We start from the raw sequence: 18,824 nt of genomic DNA, 5'->3' as shown, positions 1-18,824 counted from the left end.
TTTTGCTGTCCCATTAGAAAATGACCTATGGGTTGTTGTTAATTATTTTTGCAAAGGTGATTCAACTGGCTAAACCTATGTAACTGCATATGTGGTTCAAGCTTATCTTCAGGGGAGAATCCTCCAAATGCCTGTGGAAAGGACTGTTAGGTCTTTCGTAAGTCCATTCGGCTTCCTGGTAAGCACCAGCATTTTTTGTTAAACATTAATATGTCATGTACTTAAAATTCTACCCTAAATATTTCCAGCTACATATGTCACATTTTTAGAATCTTTATCTAGAATTCAAATCTATCATTAAAAGAATATTTATCTTTTTTTTTTTGAGGCCAAAAAATAAATTTTAAAAAATAACCTTCATCAAACTATCCTTAATGGCTTTTCCACAGTGATGTATCCAAATTCCTTTCCACATCCTGGAATATAATTCGGTTAAATAACACAAGGCTTCCAGATCCTGAATCTTATTACGGGAGTTTAAATTTGACTGGGGTCATTCAGAATGTGTGTGATCTTAGTTAAATGACTTATATCCTTAGGGCCTTGGTTTGTGAGGATGATGAATGTGAAAACACTGGTGGCAATAGCCATTAATCTTGGATTGAAATGCCTGCTAATGATATAAATACACTCATACTCATAGTTCTTCTTAAATTCCCACAGATAATTTTATGAATATTGCTGGTTAGCATACTTCCTTTATCCCCAATTCCCTGTACTCTTGGGAATATCTACTATTAGCCACACAATTGTTTAATTAAAGGAAAATACTATTTAAATTATCAAGAATTAACTGCGCCATCTACCCATAGACTCAAAATTCCTGGAAAAACTCAAACTTCAAGTCAATAAACTTCACTGAAACCAATGGTTTATACTTTTTCTCATGCAGTTCAGTAAGGCTTGATTACACTTTTACTTCCTTACTCAGTCTCTCAGCACTTCCTAGAATTTCAGTGTTCCTGCTAACCCCAGGCATTTTCTCTTGGATTCACTTCAGTTGAATCCAGTTCTTTCCTCTTTTGGCACTGGCCCCAGATCATTGTTTCTTTAGATTATCACCCCTTTTCTTGCCAAAGGTCACACGCTACTGTGGACTATCTATACCAATTCCAAACCTGCAATAGTTTTGTCTGCAAAAGTTCTTTCTAAATCATCAGAAAGAGTGGACTTTAACTCTTTCAGTGGCAATTGCCATCATCTTTCTGATATTTCCATAGCCTTTTCTAGTGGGAGAGAGGAAATCAGTCTTTCAACATAACATTTTAGAGTTTAGTTACAAATCCATTTAACTGTCCACCATTTTAGAATTTTGAGCTGATATTAAGATTGGTGAAGCTTTGGACAATATAGCTGTAAGTAATTCTTCCAAGAATGTCATTCATTATTATTCTCATGTTCTCTCCCAAGTTACCAGTTCCACAATTTTGCCAATCATCTTTCTCTTCCCTTTTGACACCTCAAGGCACTCAACTGCAACACATAGAAGGCCAAGTTTTGAAGGACAATAATCCATATTCAGCCCATAATTTTGGTTTGCTCTGCCTATCATTTTTTCCCTCGGAATTGTGCAATCTTTGGGTTGTTCCAGAAAATATAAAAATGATCATTGTCAGTATAGGACCCTGTCCAAGAGGTTTCAAAATTTTGAATCACAATACTGTTCTTGTTCAAGTTTTGCATGCAACCTTCTGCAGGCTAGAAAAATATAGATACAGAAGGATGGCAATGGCCTTCTTAGCTTACATCAGAAAGAAGAAAATTTGTTTTGTTATTTTCCTCAAAGTGAAAATTCTGTAAGTTGATTGAATCAGGGATTATTGGTATGATGAGGGATACTATTAAGTGTGTCTTTGATAGAAGCCTAAAGCTTTTTAATGAAATATTATTTTGGCAAATTGAACTAGAGATTATTGGTTATGTGAAGGGCACAGTAAAGTTTTGTCTCTGTTACAAGCCTAAATCTTTTTTAATAACGTGTTTGAACCATTATGTTTTCACATTTGCTTTTGAATAGGTAATGACTACCAATCGTAGTCTTTTATGAAAAATTTTCAGTATGATCCATAAAAGCACTAGCATTAAAATGCGAAAATGAGTGGGAGTGATTTGTACCTTTAACTACTATTGTCATCAGCATTAAATGATTCCTCTTAATACTTTTTTACTTGAGTGGCCATTATAAAATTATAATTTTTCAAATGGAGATTTAAAAATCACAGAAAAAAAAAAAAGAAATGGGTGTACAAAGGTGGAAACTACTTATGCAGGAAGTGCTTTTCCTGCCTTGGGAGCTCTACAATTTTCTGGGAAATATTGCCGTAAAACCCGTGATATTTTTAGAATACTTTCACCATCAAAAATCTGCTACATTTTAACACTTCCTCGCTCTTCCTTAATTGCAAAATGAAAATTCCAAGTTTCATGTGTTTTAAGTAAATGACTGCCTTCACCCACCTCTTCTCCTGACTCCCATTTGCCAAGCTTGACATTATCCGGCTCTTTCCATGGCCTCTTTCGCAGCATGAAGTTGTGCATGCCATTATCAAACAGGAGGGCCGCTAAAGTCACAGACACTGAATGGTGTCCCCTCAGCTGCTGATGCTGACCAGGCGAGCACATATGGTTGGCCCTGGCTTTTAAACTCTTTGAAGACATTCCAAATTGATGTCTTTCCTCTATGTATGGGGAAAAAAAATTTTAAAGAAAGGATAATCAACTTTAAAATAGCAGACCTTAAAACTATAAACACAGAAAATCAGTGTCATGATTATTACCAATTGCATTTTTTAAAAAGGCAATATCAAGGTCAGGAGCAAACAGGGATGTTTGGATTCTGAGAATGGAAACCCGTATGGCAGGAGACAAGGCCTCTAGGGACAGTGTATGTAGATCAAAACAGTGAGAGTGGAATTTTCCCTAGTTTTACTTCTATAAATAATTAACTGAATGTCCTTACATAAATAAGTATTTTCCTTTGGGAATTACAGCATCATTAGGAATTTCTGAGTACTAATTCTAGTTTTGGCACCCATTCTCCAATTCTCATTTTTAGCATCTTTCTGTCTGCTTCTCTTTTGGAAGAAATATCCTATTTTTTGAAGGAAACAAAAGAGGAATTACAAAATAGTCACAACTAATGTGCACTTTTAAGAGCAAAATGGGATTACTGTAAGGGGAAGCATGACAAAGGGGTGGGGAAAACATTTTTACCACTAAAAATCTCTAAACCTCTAGCACCACAAGTTGCAAGGAGTGGCCCTGGCGTTTATTCCATTTCCCTTTTCTCGGTGAAGGAATGTCACTGAACCCCTAGAGATGGTTTACATCGGCCACATTCCCTTCATTTTCCTAATTAGTTACTGTTGTTTTTAACATTGTAGAAAAGTTAGCCTACAGCTCAACTATCAAGGAGAAAAATATTCACCTCTCTTATTTCCCCATTTTCATCTCTAAATGATTCAATACACAAAAAGGGTAAGTGATGTTTGAACACTTACTTCCATAAACAAAACACTTAGCTGAAACAAAATTAGCAGGAAAACTACTATTTTGGAAGCAAGGCATCTAAGATAGGTAATAGTGATATAGTCATCATCTAGAAGATATTTTGATACATGTGAGACTATTAAATGCATGAGCAGTACCCCAAATCATTTATACGAATTTTATAACTTCATTAGGGGACTACTTCGTAAGAGAGTTCTATGTGAATTCGTTTGCAGTGTGAGTAGACACCTCTTCATTGATCCATTATAGAAGTCAAAATCTGGCAAGTCATATTTTCTTGAATCATGGAATTATCCACATCATAAGAGTGATATTTCTCTGAATCACTTTCTTACTACTACTGGGGTCTTGGTTTGGGAGTGGAAGTAAATTTCTGGAAAGCACTATTTAACAAGGCAACTAACTTTTGCCCTTCTGGATCAAGGATGCATACTTCCACACCCTAGTCTGCAGTGGGAGGCTGACCCCATGGACTTACCAAACGCTTCCCTTGCCCTCTGGTTTTTTGTCAATACTGAAGGAAGATCAGCGGGTGGGAAGAGAAGGTATTTATTTTACAGGGTTCTTCCCTCTCAGGTTACTGGGTGTCGTCTGTGTCCCTCTACCACAGGCCCCAGATCCTGTCAGGCTGTACACCCTTCCCTCGCGGGATGCTCCTTCAGTGCTAAGTGGTAACAACTCTGTACTGTTACTCAGCCCTGAGTACTGCTCCTTACCTTGTTGGTTTCCTTAAACCCTGCCTTTGCCAGTCATCCTTTACTAACTAACCTCTTACCAAGTATTCAAGTGGACATCCTTGGTTCTTGACCACATAAAGATTGTGATGTGGCAAAGATTAATTTTCAGTAAAGGCTCCAAACAGACTTTTCCTGCTAAAAATCATTCTGTTTTCCACATTTCTCTTTCATACCCCTATCCTCAGTGGTCTTGGACTGCAGGGGAGAACGCACCTGCTAGGGCTAAGGAATGCCGATCCCTTGCTGCAAACCTAAGCAAACAGGACGTTAAAGTAGTGTCTTCCTTAAGAATTTCTCAGAGCTTCAAGAATAGGAATGAGAGACAGAGCTGCGTTGTTACATTGCCATTCTCAGGTTTGAAAGATAGGTAATACGCTCTGATTGGTAATAAAACCACGGGGGAGGGAAGGACATATCAATATAGACCCCAAAACCTGGGACACATGAAAGAGAACTGGACACTGGAGAGAACTATTCCATGGCTTCATTGCTTACACATTATTACACATTCTAATTTCATTCGTTTGTTCATTCATTCATATATTTATTAACAAATATTTGAGTGCTTGACTTTGTACCAGATACAGTGATAGGCCTAAGGAGTATAACTGCTAACAAGGTAGAGTCTCTGCCCCCAAGGAACTTTGTAAAAAGGAACCACTGACTGAAATCAGGACTTACTACACCCCCTTCTAGTTTGTTAAAGGTCATTCTCAATCAATCTTTGGGGAGCTGTGGAGTTGCACATTTTTGTGCTCACTCTTTAAGTGTTTTCAGTGTTTCAATCTAGCCAGGAGAGACATCTTATTCCGGTCAAAAAATGCTACAATGTTGTTGTTGTTGTTGTTTAAGACTTATTTATTTATTTGAGAGAGACTGAGCGAGTGTGCTGCTGGGGTCGGGGAGGGGGGTGTCGGGGGGAGAGAGGGAGAGTCTTAAGCAGACTCCTCGCTGAGCACGGAGCCAAGTTCGGGGCTTGATCTCACGACCCTGACATCATAACCTGAGCCGAAACCAAGAGTCGGACCCTTAACCGACTGCACCACCCAGGCACCCCTAGACTTATTACTTAAAATGCAGAAAAACATGTTGTTCCATTACAAAAGGTAAATAAAACTGGAAATAAATCTAGTCTCCCAAGTTTCCCACGACAAACACCAGGAGAAAAACGTGAAAAAGTTTGAGCTGTAGTGATGTGCTTATTATCTCTTTTCTTCATGTGTCTCAGAGCACATCAGCACTGGTTGTGCTACGGAATTGCCTGTTTTTCAAGAGACCAGAAGTCTGTGCTAGATAGCTGGGTCTGGAAACTGGCTAGATCCAAAATAACAATGCAGGAAAGTAGATACAAAATAGTCCTGCGGTTGCAACATTTCTGATGTTGCTTTTTTTCAACTCTAGCCCTTTGTATAGCCACTTTTTACCTCTTCTTTTCCACGCCTATTTAATCTTTACTGTGAGGTGCAAGCTGCTGTTAGAGGAGGTAAGATTAAAACTGCAGATCGGGGGCCCTTGGGTGGCTCAGTCGTTAAGCATCTGCCTTAGGCTCAGGTCATAATCCCAGGGTCCTGCGATGGAGCCCCGCATCCAGCCCCGCATCGGGCTCCCTGCTCTGCGGGGAATCTGCTTCTCCCTCTCCTTCAGCTGCTCCCCCTGCTTGTGCTCTCTCTCTCTCTCTCTCTCTGCCAAATAAATAAAATCTTAACAACAACAACAACAACAACTGCATATCGGAGCAGAGAACATACTTTATTTTTTGAGGCTTTTCTGTTTTGGCCATGGTCAAATCCCTCCCCCCCCCTCTTTTTTCTTCTTAAAGCAAACTAATCAAGCACTCTACAGATTTTGGCAACTGTTTTTCAAAGTACATATTCTAATAAAGTTTTAAAGGATTTTCTGTACTTTTTTTGGTATATAATCAAATGATACTGAATTTCTTAACTTGGCAATTTAACCAATTTGTGCTGCTCTCATGATAAAGAATGAAACTAGGTCACAAAATCCAAATACAATAAGTGTGTGTGTGTGTGTGTGTGTGTGTGTGTGTGTGTGTGTGTTGGGGGGGCTCAGGTCCAAAGAAGCAATTGGAAAACAGTTATTTCCTGCTGGTTGTTTTTACATACTCTGTTTTCCACCCCATCGTACCGGCTTTCCTGCCACTGTACCTTTGTTATGGTACCAATTGCATGCAGGGATCCTATCTAGACTATAAGAACTAGCTTGATGGTTTCTTAAGTATTTAATACTTTTTACATTGTGCTGTATCTCCTTGTATTCTTTCCTCCCACCCCTCCCCCCCACAATAAGCTAGGAGTTCCCTGAGTATAGGATATCTTTCTAGTTTGCGTTTGCAGTCATAAAAATGTGTAACCAAATATGTAACAATACGTAACATGGCAGGTACTCAAGGGAGTTTGGCTAAATTAATGAAAATGGGTGCAGTTTAGAGTCTTCTGATTTATTTCACAAAGGATTATATAATCATTTTAATCAGATAATTATTTTTAAAATGCCATTAAGTCTTAAAATAAGATAGCTACCTAATCATTACTGAGGTTGACATAGAAAGAAAATTTTTTTTTCAAAAACAGAACAACTTCAAATTTTATATATCACTTTTATCTCCTAAAGAATTTGAAAAGAGTGTGACAAATTAAATCTTGAAAAATTGAGATTTCATTGTTTAATTTATAGCCTATCTGAGCTTCTTTCCTTTTTTACTTCTAGGTACTCTTCTACCACTTAATTATTAGCTGAAACAAGTCAGATATTTTTCTTGTCATAAGCTTTCACGAAATATTTAATGAACAAAAGAATAAAAGCATCAAATAACACAACAAACAGAAATTTCTATTCCTTCTAGTATAGATCTAAGAATCATAGAGGGAAATAATTAGTTGGGTCTTTTTTTCTTTTGTTGGTTGATTGGTTGGTTGGTTGTTTTTTCCCCCCTCTGGTCTGAGCAAAAGATCCACCCAATTAGAAAAATGTAAATATTGCAATACCAAAACAGCTCTAGATCTGAAAACCATGAGTTCTGTGATTATTTTTACCTTCGTCAAGTCACTTAACTTCTGAGTCTCTCTTCTCCAATGAAAACTCACATTGAATAAATAATTCTCAAAGCTTTATCTCTAACATTCCATTTTTTAATACTGAAATGAAAAGAAAGGATTTAAAAATTCCCTCTTGTATAAATTTTTCCACACATTATTTCATATTCACAAACATCCCTTGAAATGGACAAGGATTGACAGAGAAGAAACTTAGGGCTCGAACAAGGTTATGGAGTCATTTACCCAAGGTCGCATAATCTAGTTAATGAAACTCAAAAATAGAACACATGTGAAAACACAAGCTCCTTGTCCAGTGCTTTTCCTATGTTGGCAGTCTGCTTCTCCAAAAGTCAGACATGGCACACACATACAAGCTCACACAAACATGTATACACACAGCCTGCCTTTCCTTCTTTATATGCAAAGTGAACGTGTATTGATATTGACATCGTTAAGCACACAGCTGTCTGGATCAATTACTATTTACCTTGCAGAGAGCTGGGAGTATTTCAATTATTGGTTTTATGCCAATGTGTAGTCCAAAAACTCACACATGAGGGTAATTATGTGAAGAGCTATTACATGTCTAATATAGTGTATCTTCCCTTCTTTAGACTTCTTATATTCTCAACAGGTAACTTCTACTACAGCAGTAGCATAAACCCAAAATTTAATGTATTCCATTGATACGTATAGGTGAGAATAGTTTTTGCACATACTGGCACATGGAAATAAATTTAAAATGAACGATGCCATTGTTGTCTCTAAGATTTTTGCTATTTCCAATTTGCTATATAACTTGGGACTAATAGCCTTTGTGACATTCCTGGATTATAAGTTTATCATTGTTTTTCTTTTACTTCTTTGCTGTATAAATGATCACTCTTGCTATTGTACCAGAACAATGCAGTTAAAAAAAAAAATTAAGCTTTAATATAAATACTGCAGTACAATATTGATGCTCATAATCTTGTAATCAAGAGTTTTATTATTGTCCCTGTCCCCTACCCTTGCTAGAGAGAAGATGACTTATAGACATATGAAAATAAAAATGAAGAAATTAGGTTTTCCTTGATATTTTGCTTTGTTCAAATAATTTAAAGCAGTTTATATTGAGTCATAAAATATAGAATGATGCAATTTTTAAAAGTTAGGTAGAAGCTTCCAGTAGTCAATAAACAAACAAAAGGTATTCAACTACATTAAATCAACATATAACAAAAATACCCCATTGTTTCTTAATAAAACACAAGGGGGTATTGTTTATAAAACAGTTATGTTTGAGGGCTGCTTATCAAAGCAAAAATTTTAACTTCCTATAATTAATTTGAAACCATCATTAGGAACACAGCCCATTAAATGTCATGACCAGGCTGCTCTGTTCTTTTTTTAGCAACCAAAATAATATTCATAGTAAGTTGAATGATGAAAATGAAACATTTGGGTATAAAAGAATATATGTTATGTCATGAAGATGTGCATTCATCTCATTTTAAAGGTATACATATCAAGCTATTAAGGGGAAAAAATTAAAAGATGGGTAAAGAGGCCCTGGTCCAGAACCAGCACCACTGGAAATCAGCAACTGATCAGTAGGATGCTATTGATAAGTGAGGGTTCTTAAGTAGCAGGAATGATTAGTGGTCTGTGTTGAGTTCATGTAGTTTTGCTATTTGATGTTAGTTAACATCCAAGACTGAGAGAAGGTCAATAAAACTTTTAAACAATCATTTTGTTATGGGCAGATTTTGCTGCAAGTTTGGAATATACAATGGAATAGCTGTGCCTAAAACCAACTAGTTCACATGTAAAAGATGGATCTGATAAGTCTTTTTTGGCACTTAATGAAACAAGAAACAGTTATTGGGCAGATATTTTAATTTGTGAATCTGTTATCATTTAGGAAATTTTAAAAAAGGGAGGGTTTTTTTTTTTTTTTTTAAAGTCTTACCTGAAACTATAATGCTAATTACAAAGGACTTTCTAGGAATGATAAAGGTAAACAAATGAGCAATCATCGAAGCCCATCATCATAAGTGGTCTTTGAACAGATCAATGAGTATCCCATTCAACTTTCTTCCCTGAATGCTTTATTCAGGTTTTGATCATTAGGAAGGACTGCTTCCAGGATCTAATAAAAACAGTCTGGGATCTACAAAAGTAAGTGTTTAACCTTGACCTGTAATGCTAGTAAGTTTCTCAGGTATAGATCTAAATTGCCACAACTTCAGTTGTTAAATTCAAACTGAATATAATTGGCCCAGTTTATGCAAAGAAATTGCTTATTAAATTATGCTCAGCAGCTCTTTGTGCAGACTTTGCCAAATAAACTCATGTTTCCCCACTTATTTCCAAGTTCGCAACAGTAAAAAGTGAAGTTTTTAGGAGGGATACATTTCTTGGGGATGGATATTAAATATAAACAAATCCTCTATTGTAGTAGAGTTAACCACCATAGGAATGCAAAAACAGACAATAATCCAATAGGTACTGCTTCTTAAACCTGGAATGAGCATGTATAAATCCCAGCAAATGGAAAAATCCTTGATTTAGTCATCTAATGCCATATTTCTCAGGTGGCTACCCTTTTTGTTAAGAAAGAAATCAAAATCCCAAACACTTTTTAAAATGGGCTTCTTGATGCACTTGGAGAAAAGTTCACTTGGAAAAAAGCAGAGCCAGGTCCATTCCCACCAACAATTGTATGAAAGCGCATCTATTTTGAACATTTTCTCTTACTTCCTGAAAGACTTCATTGGGTGCTCATCTGTCTTTAATGCTTTATAAATTTACTTTTAACAAGAAAGGCAGAATAAACTACAGATGGTAGTAGCGGCCAGAGCAACAGCAAGCAGTAAAACAAAGTTGTGTATTTGACAGTTCTTGGCACAGCAAATGTCTAGAACTGTGAATAACTGGATCTCTGAATCCAGAGGATGTCTGCACCGAATGAATGGGCAGCTATACTCAGTGAATGAATACTGTTGTCTGACCTGTGGAAAAAAATATAAAAGAATTGCTACTGAGATGAATATTATTAAAGATACTCAATGACTTAGAGGTCAAAGCAAATCCAACACTGATAAAAATTTATAGATATTAAGATAGAACTGTAGCAAATACAAGCATTTAATTTAAAATACATATAAATTGGCATAATGTCAAAGCTTTTGTTAAGCCAAAGAGTTGAGTTGTAATCTACTGAAGCAATTACCATACACACAAGGAGACTTAATGCCTGTCAAGGATACAAATCGGGGATGAGTCGGAAGAAAGTAGTTGTGAAGAAAGATGGGATAATTATCAAGCAGAAAATGAATGTTTCTTGCATGCCATTTTTTTTTTAAAGATAGTTTTGTATGGTCAGAAATTATAGCACAAAATTCACCATGATAATTTAAAAATGATTTGGAGAGACCACTACCTTTTAATAGAAGTTGGGGGGCGCCTGGGTAGCGCAGTCGTTAAAGCGTCTGCCTTCGGCTCAGGGCGTGATCCTGGCGTACCGGGATCGAGTCCCACATCAGGCTCCTCTGCTATGAGCCTGCTTCTTCCTCTCCCACTCCCCCTGCTGTGTTCCCTCTCTCGCTGGCTGTCTCTCTCTGTCAAATAAATAAATAAAATCTTTAAAAAAAAAAAAAAAAAAAGAAGTTGGATTGCACTTTGTATTTTCAACAGACCTGTAATGTTGAACATGTTAATCACACTTGGAGGTAGGTCAGTTATCATTCCACTTTGTAAGAGTATTTAGTACTTTTTGAACTTATCAGCGGCATTGACTAATAACCTACCATGTGGTGAGTACTGTGCTTGGTGCTGTGGTAAAATACTTTGCTGAACATTAATTATGTGCACAGTTAATAGCTGGGGAGGCCTGAAGGGTGGCACACACACAAACTGAAGGCTGGTATGAGAGAATACACCATAAACAAAGAAAAAGAATAATTAGCAATTGAAGAGAATATGAGCTCTTTGTGGAAAGGCATTTCAGAACCAAAATGGCCGATTTCATTAGGTCCAGTAAACAGAGAGGGATCAGTGAGGCAGTATGTGCAGGTGGGTGAATCCAAACACTTCCTATCAGGAACAGAAAATGTTCAGAATCAGAGAGTTCCCATTCATTTCCTCCCAATAGAGAGACTCCAAACTCCCTTCTCCCTTCTCTACACATATATGTAAATGATCCAGAGTATTCTTTGGAACATAAGGAAGGAAGGGAGAGAAGGAAGATGGAAGGTCTAGTTTGACTGAAAGCTGTGTCCTTTTATTCACACATTCCATTAACTTTTGAGAAAAATATTGTTGATTTTAGGGATTACCAATCATGTCCTAACCTCTTTAAAAATAAAAATAATAAACTATTGAACTGAATTCTAAATTTACCATTTCCTTTTAATTGGTTTTGAATGAGCATTACCCTAGATCAGCACAGTCCAGTAGAAATATCCGTGACAATGGAAATCTGCACAGTCCAATATGGTAGCAACTAGTGTCGTGTGTCTGTTGAGCATTTGAAATGCACTTAGCTCAACAGAGGAGGTGAATTTTTAATCTTATTAGATTTTAACTTAAATAGTCACTTATGGGTACAGGCTACGGTATTGGACAGCACATCTCTACAGTGCAAATACTTTGAAGTCAGAGCCCTTGTAAATGACTTCATTTCTCATGGCATCTTGTACAAGGTGGAGCTCATAATACTCAAAACTTGTTAATTGGCCCCCAAAAGAGTCAGTAATCATAAAACCAAAAACAAGTATGTAGCCACCAAGAAAAAGTCAGTGTAAATTTAATTGTTTCTTACCTTGATGGCTTAGACAAGTAGAAAATATTCTAATCATTATGTTCATTGGCGTAGCACGAAGTATTTTTAACTTATTCCAAAGTTGATCAAGAAGGCCATGAGGTTGTCTCCTTGGTCGGTTCTGGTTTACCCTTCTACTTTTCAGGGCATGCAGCCAAAAGCAGAGCCAGAATCAACTTCTATAGATTCTCTGTCAATGTGTGGCCTGGAATTCTGGGTTGTATTTCGCCACACTGTCCCTATACATGCCACAATGGTGAGTTTTCATCTCTCCTAAGGCTCAGATCCTTTGTTATCTATGAATTCCTGACAACATTTTAGTACAAAGGTCTACTGCAAGATTCTATTCTACTGCAAGGGCCTATTACAAGATATTTGGGGCAGCTCAAAGAAACAAAGGAACACTGGCTTCTTTTATGACCATGGATTTGCCTATATTTGAATGGGAAAATAAGGTGTTATTTTGAAAAAGGAAAACAAGCAAAGCACAACTATATTTTAAAGCTTCATTTTATTTACGGAGAATTGTATACTGGCTACTATGATCCTCATAATCACACCACTACAGCAACTGTAAGGAAATCAATTTTACTTCTTTCATGAAAAACCCAGATTCTTTACCTGCAATCATGATACACTGTTAACAACATTAAGTATTGAAATGCACTATCGATAAAGGAGGTGACACAGTTAAAACAGAACAATGAAGTCTGTGCCTCTGTCATACATATTAATCTTCAACTTCGTTTGACTTTCATGGTTTTTCAAATTCCTTTAAAGATTTCTATACGGGTGATATTTTCATTTTTCGGCAAAAATATAGAAGTATATGCTTTAGCCCTGGAGAAATGCAGTCTCATTTATACACTATCAAGGCAATATGCTTGGTGGGGCCAGGTATAAGGAATTGAAGGGAACAGAACTGGCATCTTCTAGGTTATAGGGTTCACTGAGGTAGGGGCCAATTGGGCCAAATTTGGAGACCTATTGCATGACTCTTGATAAAAGAGAAGCTCAGAACGTGTGAAAAAAGTGCACTGGAAGGTTCAAAAGTTGGAAATTAAGGATGTTAACATTAAGAGGTAGAATGTTTAAAGGCCCTTAGGAAATGAATCGTAAGAAGCTGGTGGGGAATATACAGTCAATCCTCATTATTTGTGAGTTCCTCTAGTTTGCTACAACTTGTTTGCAACTTCAGAATAAATACTCATGACACTTCCACAGTCCTTTGCATTCATGCGTAGAGCTGTGAAAAATTTGAGTAGCCTGCCGTTCATGTTCCCAGCTGAGGTAATAAGGCAGTGGTCTGCCTTCTGGTTTCAACTCTCATACTGTAAAGGGTCCTCTTTATGACCTACTTGGTACCCATTTTTCTCATTTTCCTGATTTTTTGTTAGTGATTTCACTGCTGAACATGGCCACGTTGTGTGGTGCAGAGGTTCTGCCTAATGTTCCTAAATATAAGATAACCGAGATGTGCCTTATGGATAAAACACAGGGACAGGCTTTGTTCAGGCATGAGTTAGAGGGCTGTGGACTGCGAACTCAATCTCAATGTTAATGAACAAACAGTATATATTAAATATCTTTAAACAGAAATACACATGAAACAAGGTTATATAATGATTGGTTCATGAAACTGCTGTGACCAGAGGCTCACAGGAACCTAACCCTGTGTTTTCTTCAGTATTTGCTAATTCAGTGTTCAAGGTGACGTTATAGGACATAAGAACTGTGAATAACGAGAATCAACTGTATCGGAAGAGTAGGTAGTATTAGAACCATTTTATTTCTATTTTTAAGGGAATATTATTTATATTCATAATGGGGTCTAGGTCCTCAGCTGAACATTAGGATAGGGAAGACCTGAGAGTTTCTAAGACATGTTTTCTTGATTTAGGTCTATGGATTAGTTTTAACGAGTCCCAGACTGCATGAAATGAAAGACTACATTGTGTATATATACACTTGTAGGCATTGGGGGGGGGGTATGGTGCAGGATTTCCAGTAGGTTTTCAGAATTACCTATGACTTTAAAAAGTTTAAGATGGTTTGAGCCTGAGGCCTAGGGTGGTGGTCCTATATACAGTGCCTCAGCTGAGTGGAGCTGCGATTCTGTTTGACACCACCTAGCAAGGATATGGCTCTGGATATGGTAGGAGATGGAGCTTGAATGGTCCATGGAGTTCTCAAAGAAGGAAGATCATGCAATCTTCCACATCTGAGGACACATGCAGACTGCTCAGCCATGAAAGATAACCCTATGATGAACTTGGAGAATTTGATCCTTCAGGTATATTTTCAATTCACAAAAATTGAACTGTCCGAAAGTCTCTGGCATAAGAAATTTCATATACCAAATCTTTAGTTAATAGTTAGAAATTTGTGTACTTTATAGTTAAATCGGACTTCAAAGAAAAAATTACCTTGGTTTAGGAATTGGTAGTCTATAGGAATGTTTTGTGGGTGGTGACTAGTTGCATTGTGCCAACCTTCTGGACCTTAGGTCTACCTTCTTTCATCCCTGGCCTTCTGGTCTAGAGTACTTTTCAGGATAAATGTATCTGTAGGAGTGTGGAATACCAGCAGGGCTATATTTACAGATGTGGTAGAATGTTAATAGAAATTTGTATCACCCATGGGATAAAATGTTTGTAGGTACCCAAAGAGAAAAGGCAAGTCACATGGCTTTCTAGATCTCAGCCCTGTTGATTCTAGAGCTGAAGGAAAGACCCCTCTATTCACTAAATGGCAGTTCTCTAGTTGTCCTCTTCATTTCTTCCTACCTCATCTTTCTATGATTGAATAGCAAACAATTCATGATCTTTACCTAGCAAGGTACTTGGATATATCAAATGCATTAATCCTCTTAGACTAGCAGTTTGCATTTCACAGACTACTGCCTTCGTACCTTAAGTAATAACTTGCATTTGTAGAAATCCTTTTACTCTTAAAGCATGATCATACATTAGACTACATTTATACTGTGCAGGGCAAGTAGTTACATCCTGAAATGATTAAAGTAGTGATTAAGAACACTGGCTCTGAGATTACTCTGCCATTTACTACACTAAAACATCAGAATACTGCTTCCCACTTCATACAGTTGAGAGAATTAAATGAGATAATGCAACAAGAGGACCACTTAGCCAAGTGCCTACAGATACTTAGAGCTGGATATATGTTAACTATCAAAAGACTCATTATTGTATTACTCATTCAATGCTTTTTTGACTTTTAATTATACATTTGTGGAAACTGAGATCCAGTAAGGTTAAAATACTTGCTCCAAATCACAAAATTAATTAGAGATAAATTTGGAACAAGAATCCAAGACCCTGACTTATAGGATGGTGGGCGTCTGTGTAAATCACTACTAAATATACACATTTGTCTCAATTTGACTATTTGCTCCCTGAATTTTGATAGACCTGGAATGCTTTAATAAATTGGAGACTTTTATAAAGCCTCAGGGAAGCCAGCATTCTGTTAATTGAAGCTGGAGTTGTTTTGAAATCAATCGGTCTTGTTTTTATAGCCAAATATATCTGCATATTATTAACTCTGTGGAAAACAAAAGATTGTCATAGAAAAGTTATAAAAGCTTATTCCTCCTTCAGGCTAAAAATGAGGACTATGGAACAGCTACCAGACAATTATATCATTTATTCTTAATTTATTGTCTTGCTCCATAGGCATATCTTTCATGCTTATAGGTCAGAAAAATTCTCATAAGGTGGAAGAGTCCATGATGTTTGAAAATAACTGGGCTTATTGATTGTTATGCAACCTTAGTGGTTGCTGAGCGTTGGTGCAACTGGGTAGTACATAGGTCATCTAAATATAAAGTTATTCATTGAAACATGACATTACATTTTCAAATATACATCCTCATTGTTAATGAATTCAGATGTTTTTCTAGTGACATTAGCATCATCCTCATTTTTACACATGGACAAACAGAGTAAATAACTAGCCCAAATTCATACCATATATTACTGGGTAATTAGGAGAAAAAGCCAGAGTTCTTAGCTCTCATTTTAGAGTTCAGGCAATTTTCGCCACTGCTTCAATCATGGAAGAAAAGGAAATGGATTTCATTAAAGCAAATTATTATTGGCTTTTTCCTTTCATAAAGTGTGGGATTATAGCCTTAAAGCGAAATCTATTGCTTAAGACATGGTTTCCCAGAGGCATGAGGCTAAAGAAAATAAAGTTAGATGGAAGAGTTGCAGACAATTTTAGACATCATTGCCTACCATTTGACCCCACATTAACTGCCAGTATCTTTCCCCAAACATTGTGACAGTCAAGACAAAGGTCTCTCCATTGCTACCACCATATGCCCTCTTTTTCTCTAGAGGCCCTATTGAGAACCACTAATTTAAATGCTCTGGGAGCTAGTAAAAGAACTCAAAGCCACTGATTTTTTGATAGGCATCCTTCTTTAAAAGCTCTTGAAATCAAGTTACCTCTTCTTACTAGCGTCTATATATTTTGAGTATTTCATGTGACCAGCCCCTTTAGACAAAAATTTTAGAAGTTTATAAAGAAAATAATATTAAAGTCAGAAGAAAATGTTGCTATGCTTTCCTAAGACCTGGACCTCGCATTCATTTATAATGAAAGGTAGCAGAATATGCAAGCCCCAAACATGTCTTTTTGACATAAGAATTATTTTGAGCTGAAGACAATTGGGCAGAAGCTCTCTGCCCTTCCCCTAGTTGTCTAAAAACAGGACATAGATTTGCAAAGATGTCCTCTCTCCCTCTCTTACAGGAAAAATAGAAGTTAATTGTGGGAGACAACCCTCGGCCCTTATTAGCCCAGAGATGGCACCAAATACACATAACAAACCTTATTAAAACTAGCCCAAATCTATCATTACATCCCTACATATTTGCCTTCCTAGAATTTGTCAGTCAGTAGAAGCGCAAAGTTCTTTTCCTTTGTCTTATCACTTCTCAAAAATTTGTTGTTCTTTTGTGAAGATGCTCATGAACCCATTCTAACCACCCCTGGAGTTACTCATCTCTGAGTGTTCTCATGTGTATGAGCAATACACATGTTAACCAACTTCTGTTTTTCATTTGTTAATCTAATTTACAAGGCCCCAGCCGATAAACCTAAGATGGGTAGAGAGAAAATACTTTTTCTTTCCTACAATACTAAAACACTAAATGCCAGCAAATTGGATAAAATGACTTGGGTGGTTAAGCAGTTTTCCTTCCTCATTTACTTTAATCTGTAGCTGTCTCCTGTGTTCCTTTAGTTTTTCAGAGTACAAATACCTTACACTTAACATCATGCTCACGAACTAATTATATGCATACACATAATTCTCAAAGTTTATGAAATTGGACCTTCAATACACAAAACAAGAAGCAGAAGAGCTGTTAGAAGGTGGAGGAGGGTCAGAAATGTGTCTTCCAGACTGAGAAGTCACTTTAAGACCAAGAAATGAGGGCAAGCCACTCCATACCATTTACGCAGTTTGATCACGGTAACTTACTGATTGGGAGAGGAGGTGGAGAAATGATCCAGACACTACTCGGCTATTCACCCCATCCAGACCTCAAGCCATAGCTTTATAAAGTGAGGGGCGTGGGGGGTGAAGTCACAAGGTAGTTATCTAAAGTAGAACCACCTGTGCACAGTCAGCTCTACTAGTTTTCTAAAGTGGCACCACCTGTGCACCAGTCATGGGCACTAATTACCTGAAGTGGAGCTTTCTGTGCACCACTTTAGGGAGGATCAGAACAAGACTTCCGGCATTCGAGTCAGGGCCTGCATTAATCTTCAGGGGGCCTGGAACACATAGCTCAGAGGGAGGTCATGGTGTGGACAAGAGCAAGATGCCGGTCCAAAGATGGAGTCATTGTTGTCAGCACGCCTACAAGAGTGAGAAATGCAAGGGCCGAAAAGAGTATTTAGCAATACAAATAATGCAGGAGATGATCAATACTTAAAGCTAACCCATGAGAACGCCCAGAGGATTAATGGAATTTGTGCCAACCATACCCTGTCCAGGCATGGTGCTGCTCCCAAGGACGCAAGACTTCACTGAGTCTTTGCGTATGTGAAGAGATGCTCTAAAAGCTGAAGTCGAGTCACATTCCCACAATTTATGACTGTGCCTCTTCTCGTTGTGCTCTTAATCCCTTCTCCTGAAATTAAATGAAAAAGATCTTCTTTTAGAAATAATATTTTTAACATTCCTTTAGGAAGAAGTAATTCTTCTTAGTAAAAGAGTTCCAGTTATGGAGTAAGACTGAATTTTAATTTAGTGTCTTTGGGCCTTAGACTCTTCATGTGTAAACTGAAATATTAAGGGTATCCTCATTTTAGTGAAGATATAATAAGGCAATGCATAAAAATATTTAATATAGACCTGATACTAAGTGAAAAATCAGCAAATCTGATTTATAGATATATGAACATATACCTATAAATACACATATAAATCATATATATATAAATATATATATACACACACAGAGACTTACATGTACTTAACATATGTTAACTGTAAAGCATTAGTATACATATTTAAATTAATCTGGTTATTGTCATGACAAAACTATGCCCTATGGCAAGATCTTTTTCAATAGGGTGTCATTCACTTGTATTAATTTTTTTTTAAGCTTCAGTGTTTAGAGGAATAGCTGCAATAATGAATGGCAGAGTCAATATTTAAAATTAGCTCACTAGATTTAA

The sequence above is a fragment of the Ursus arctos genome, unplaced genomic scaffold (assembly GCF_023065955.2).
Source record: "Ursus arctos isolate Adak ecotype North America unplaced genomic scaffold, UrsArc2.0 scaffold_4, whole genome shotgun sequence".
NCBI classification, from domain to species: Eukaryota; Metazoa; Chordata; class Mammalia; order Carnivora; family Ursidae; genus Ursus; species Ursus arctos.
This window is presented reverse-complemented; position numbering follows the sequence as displayed.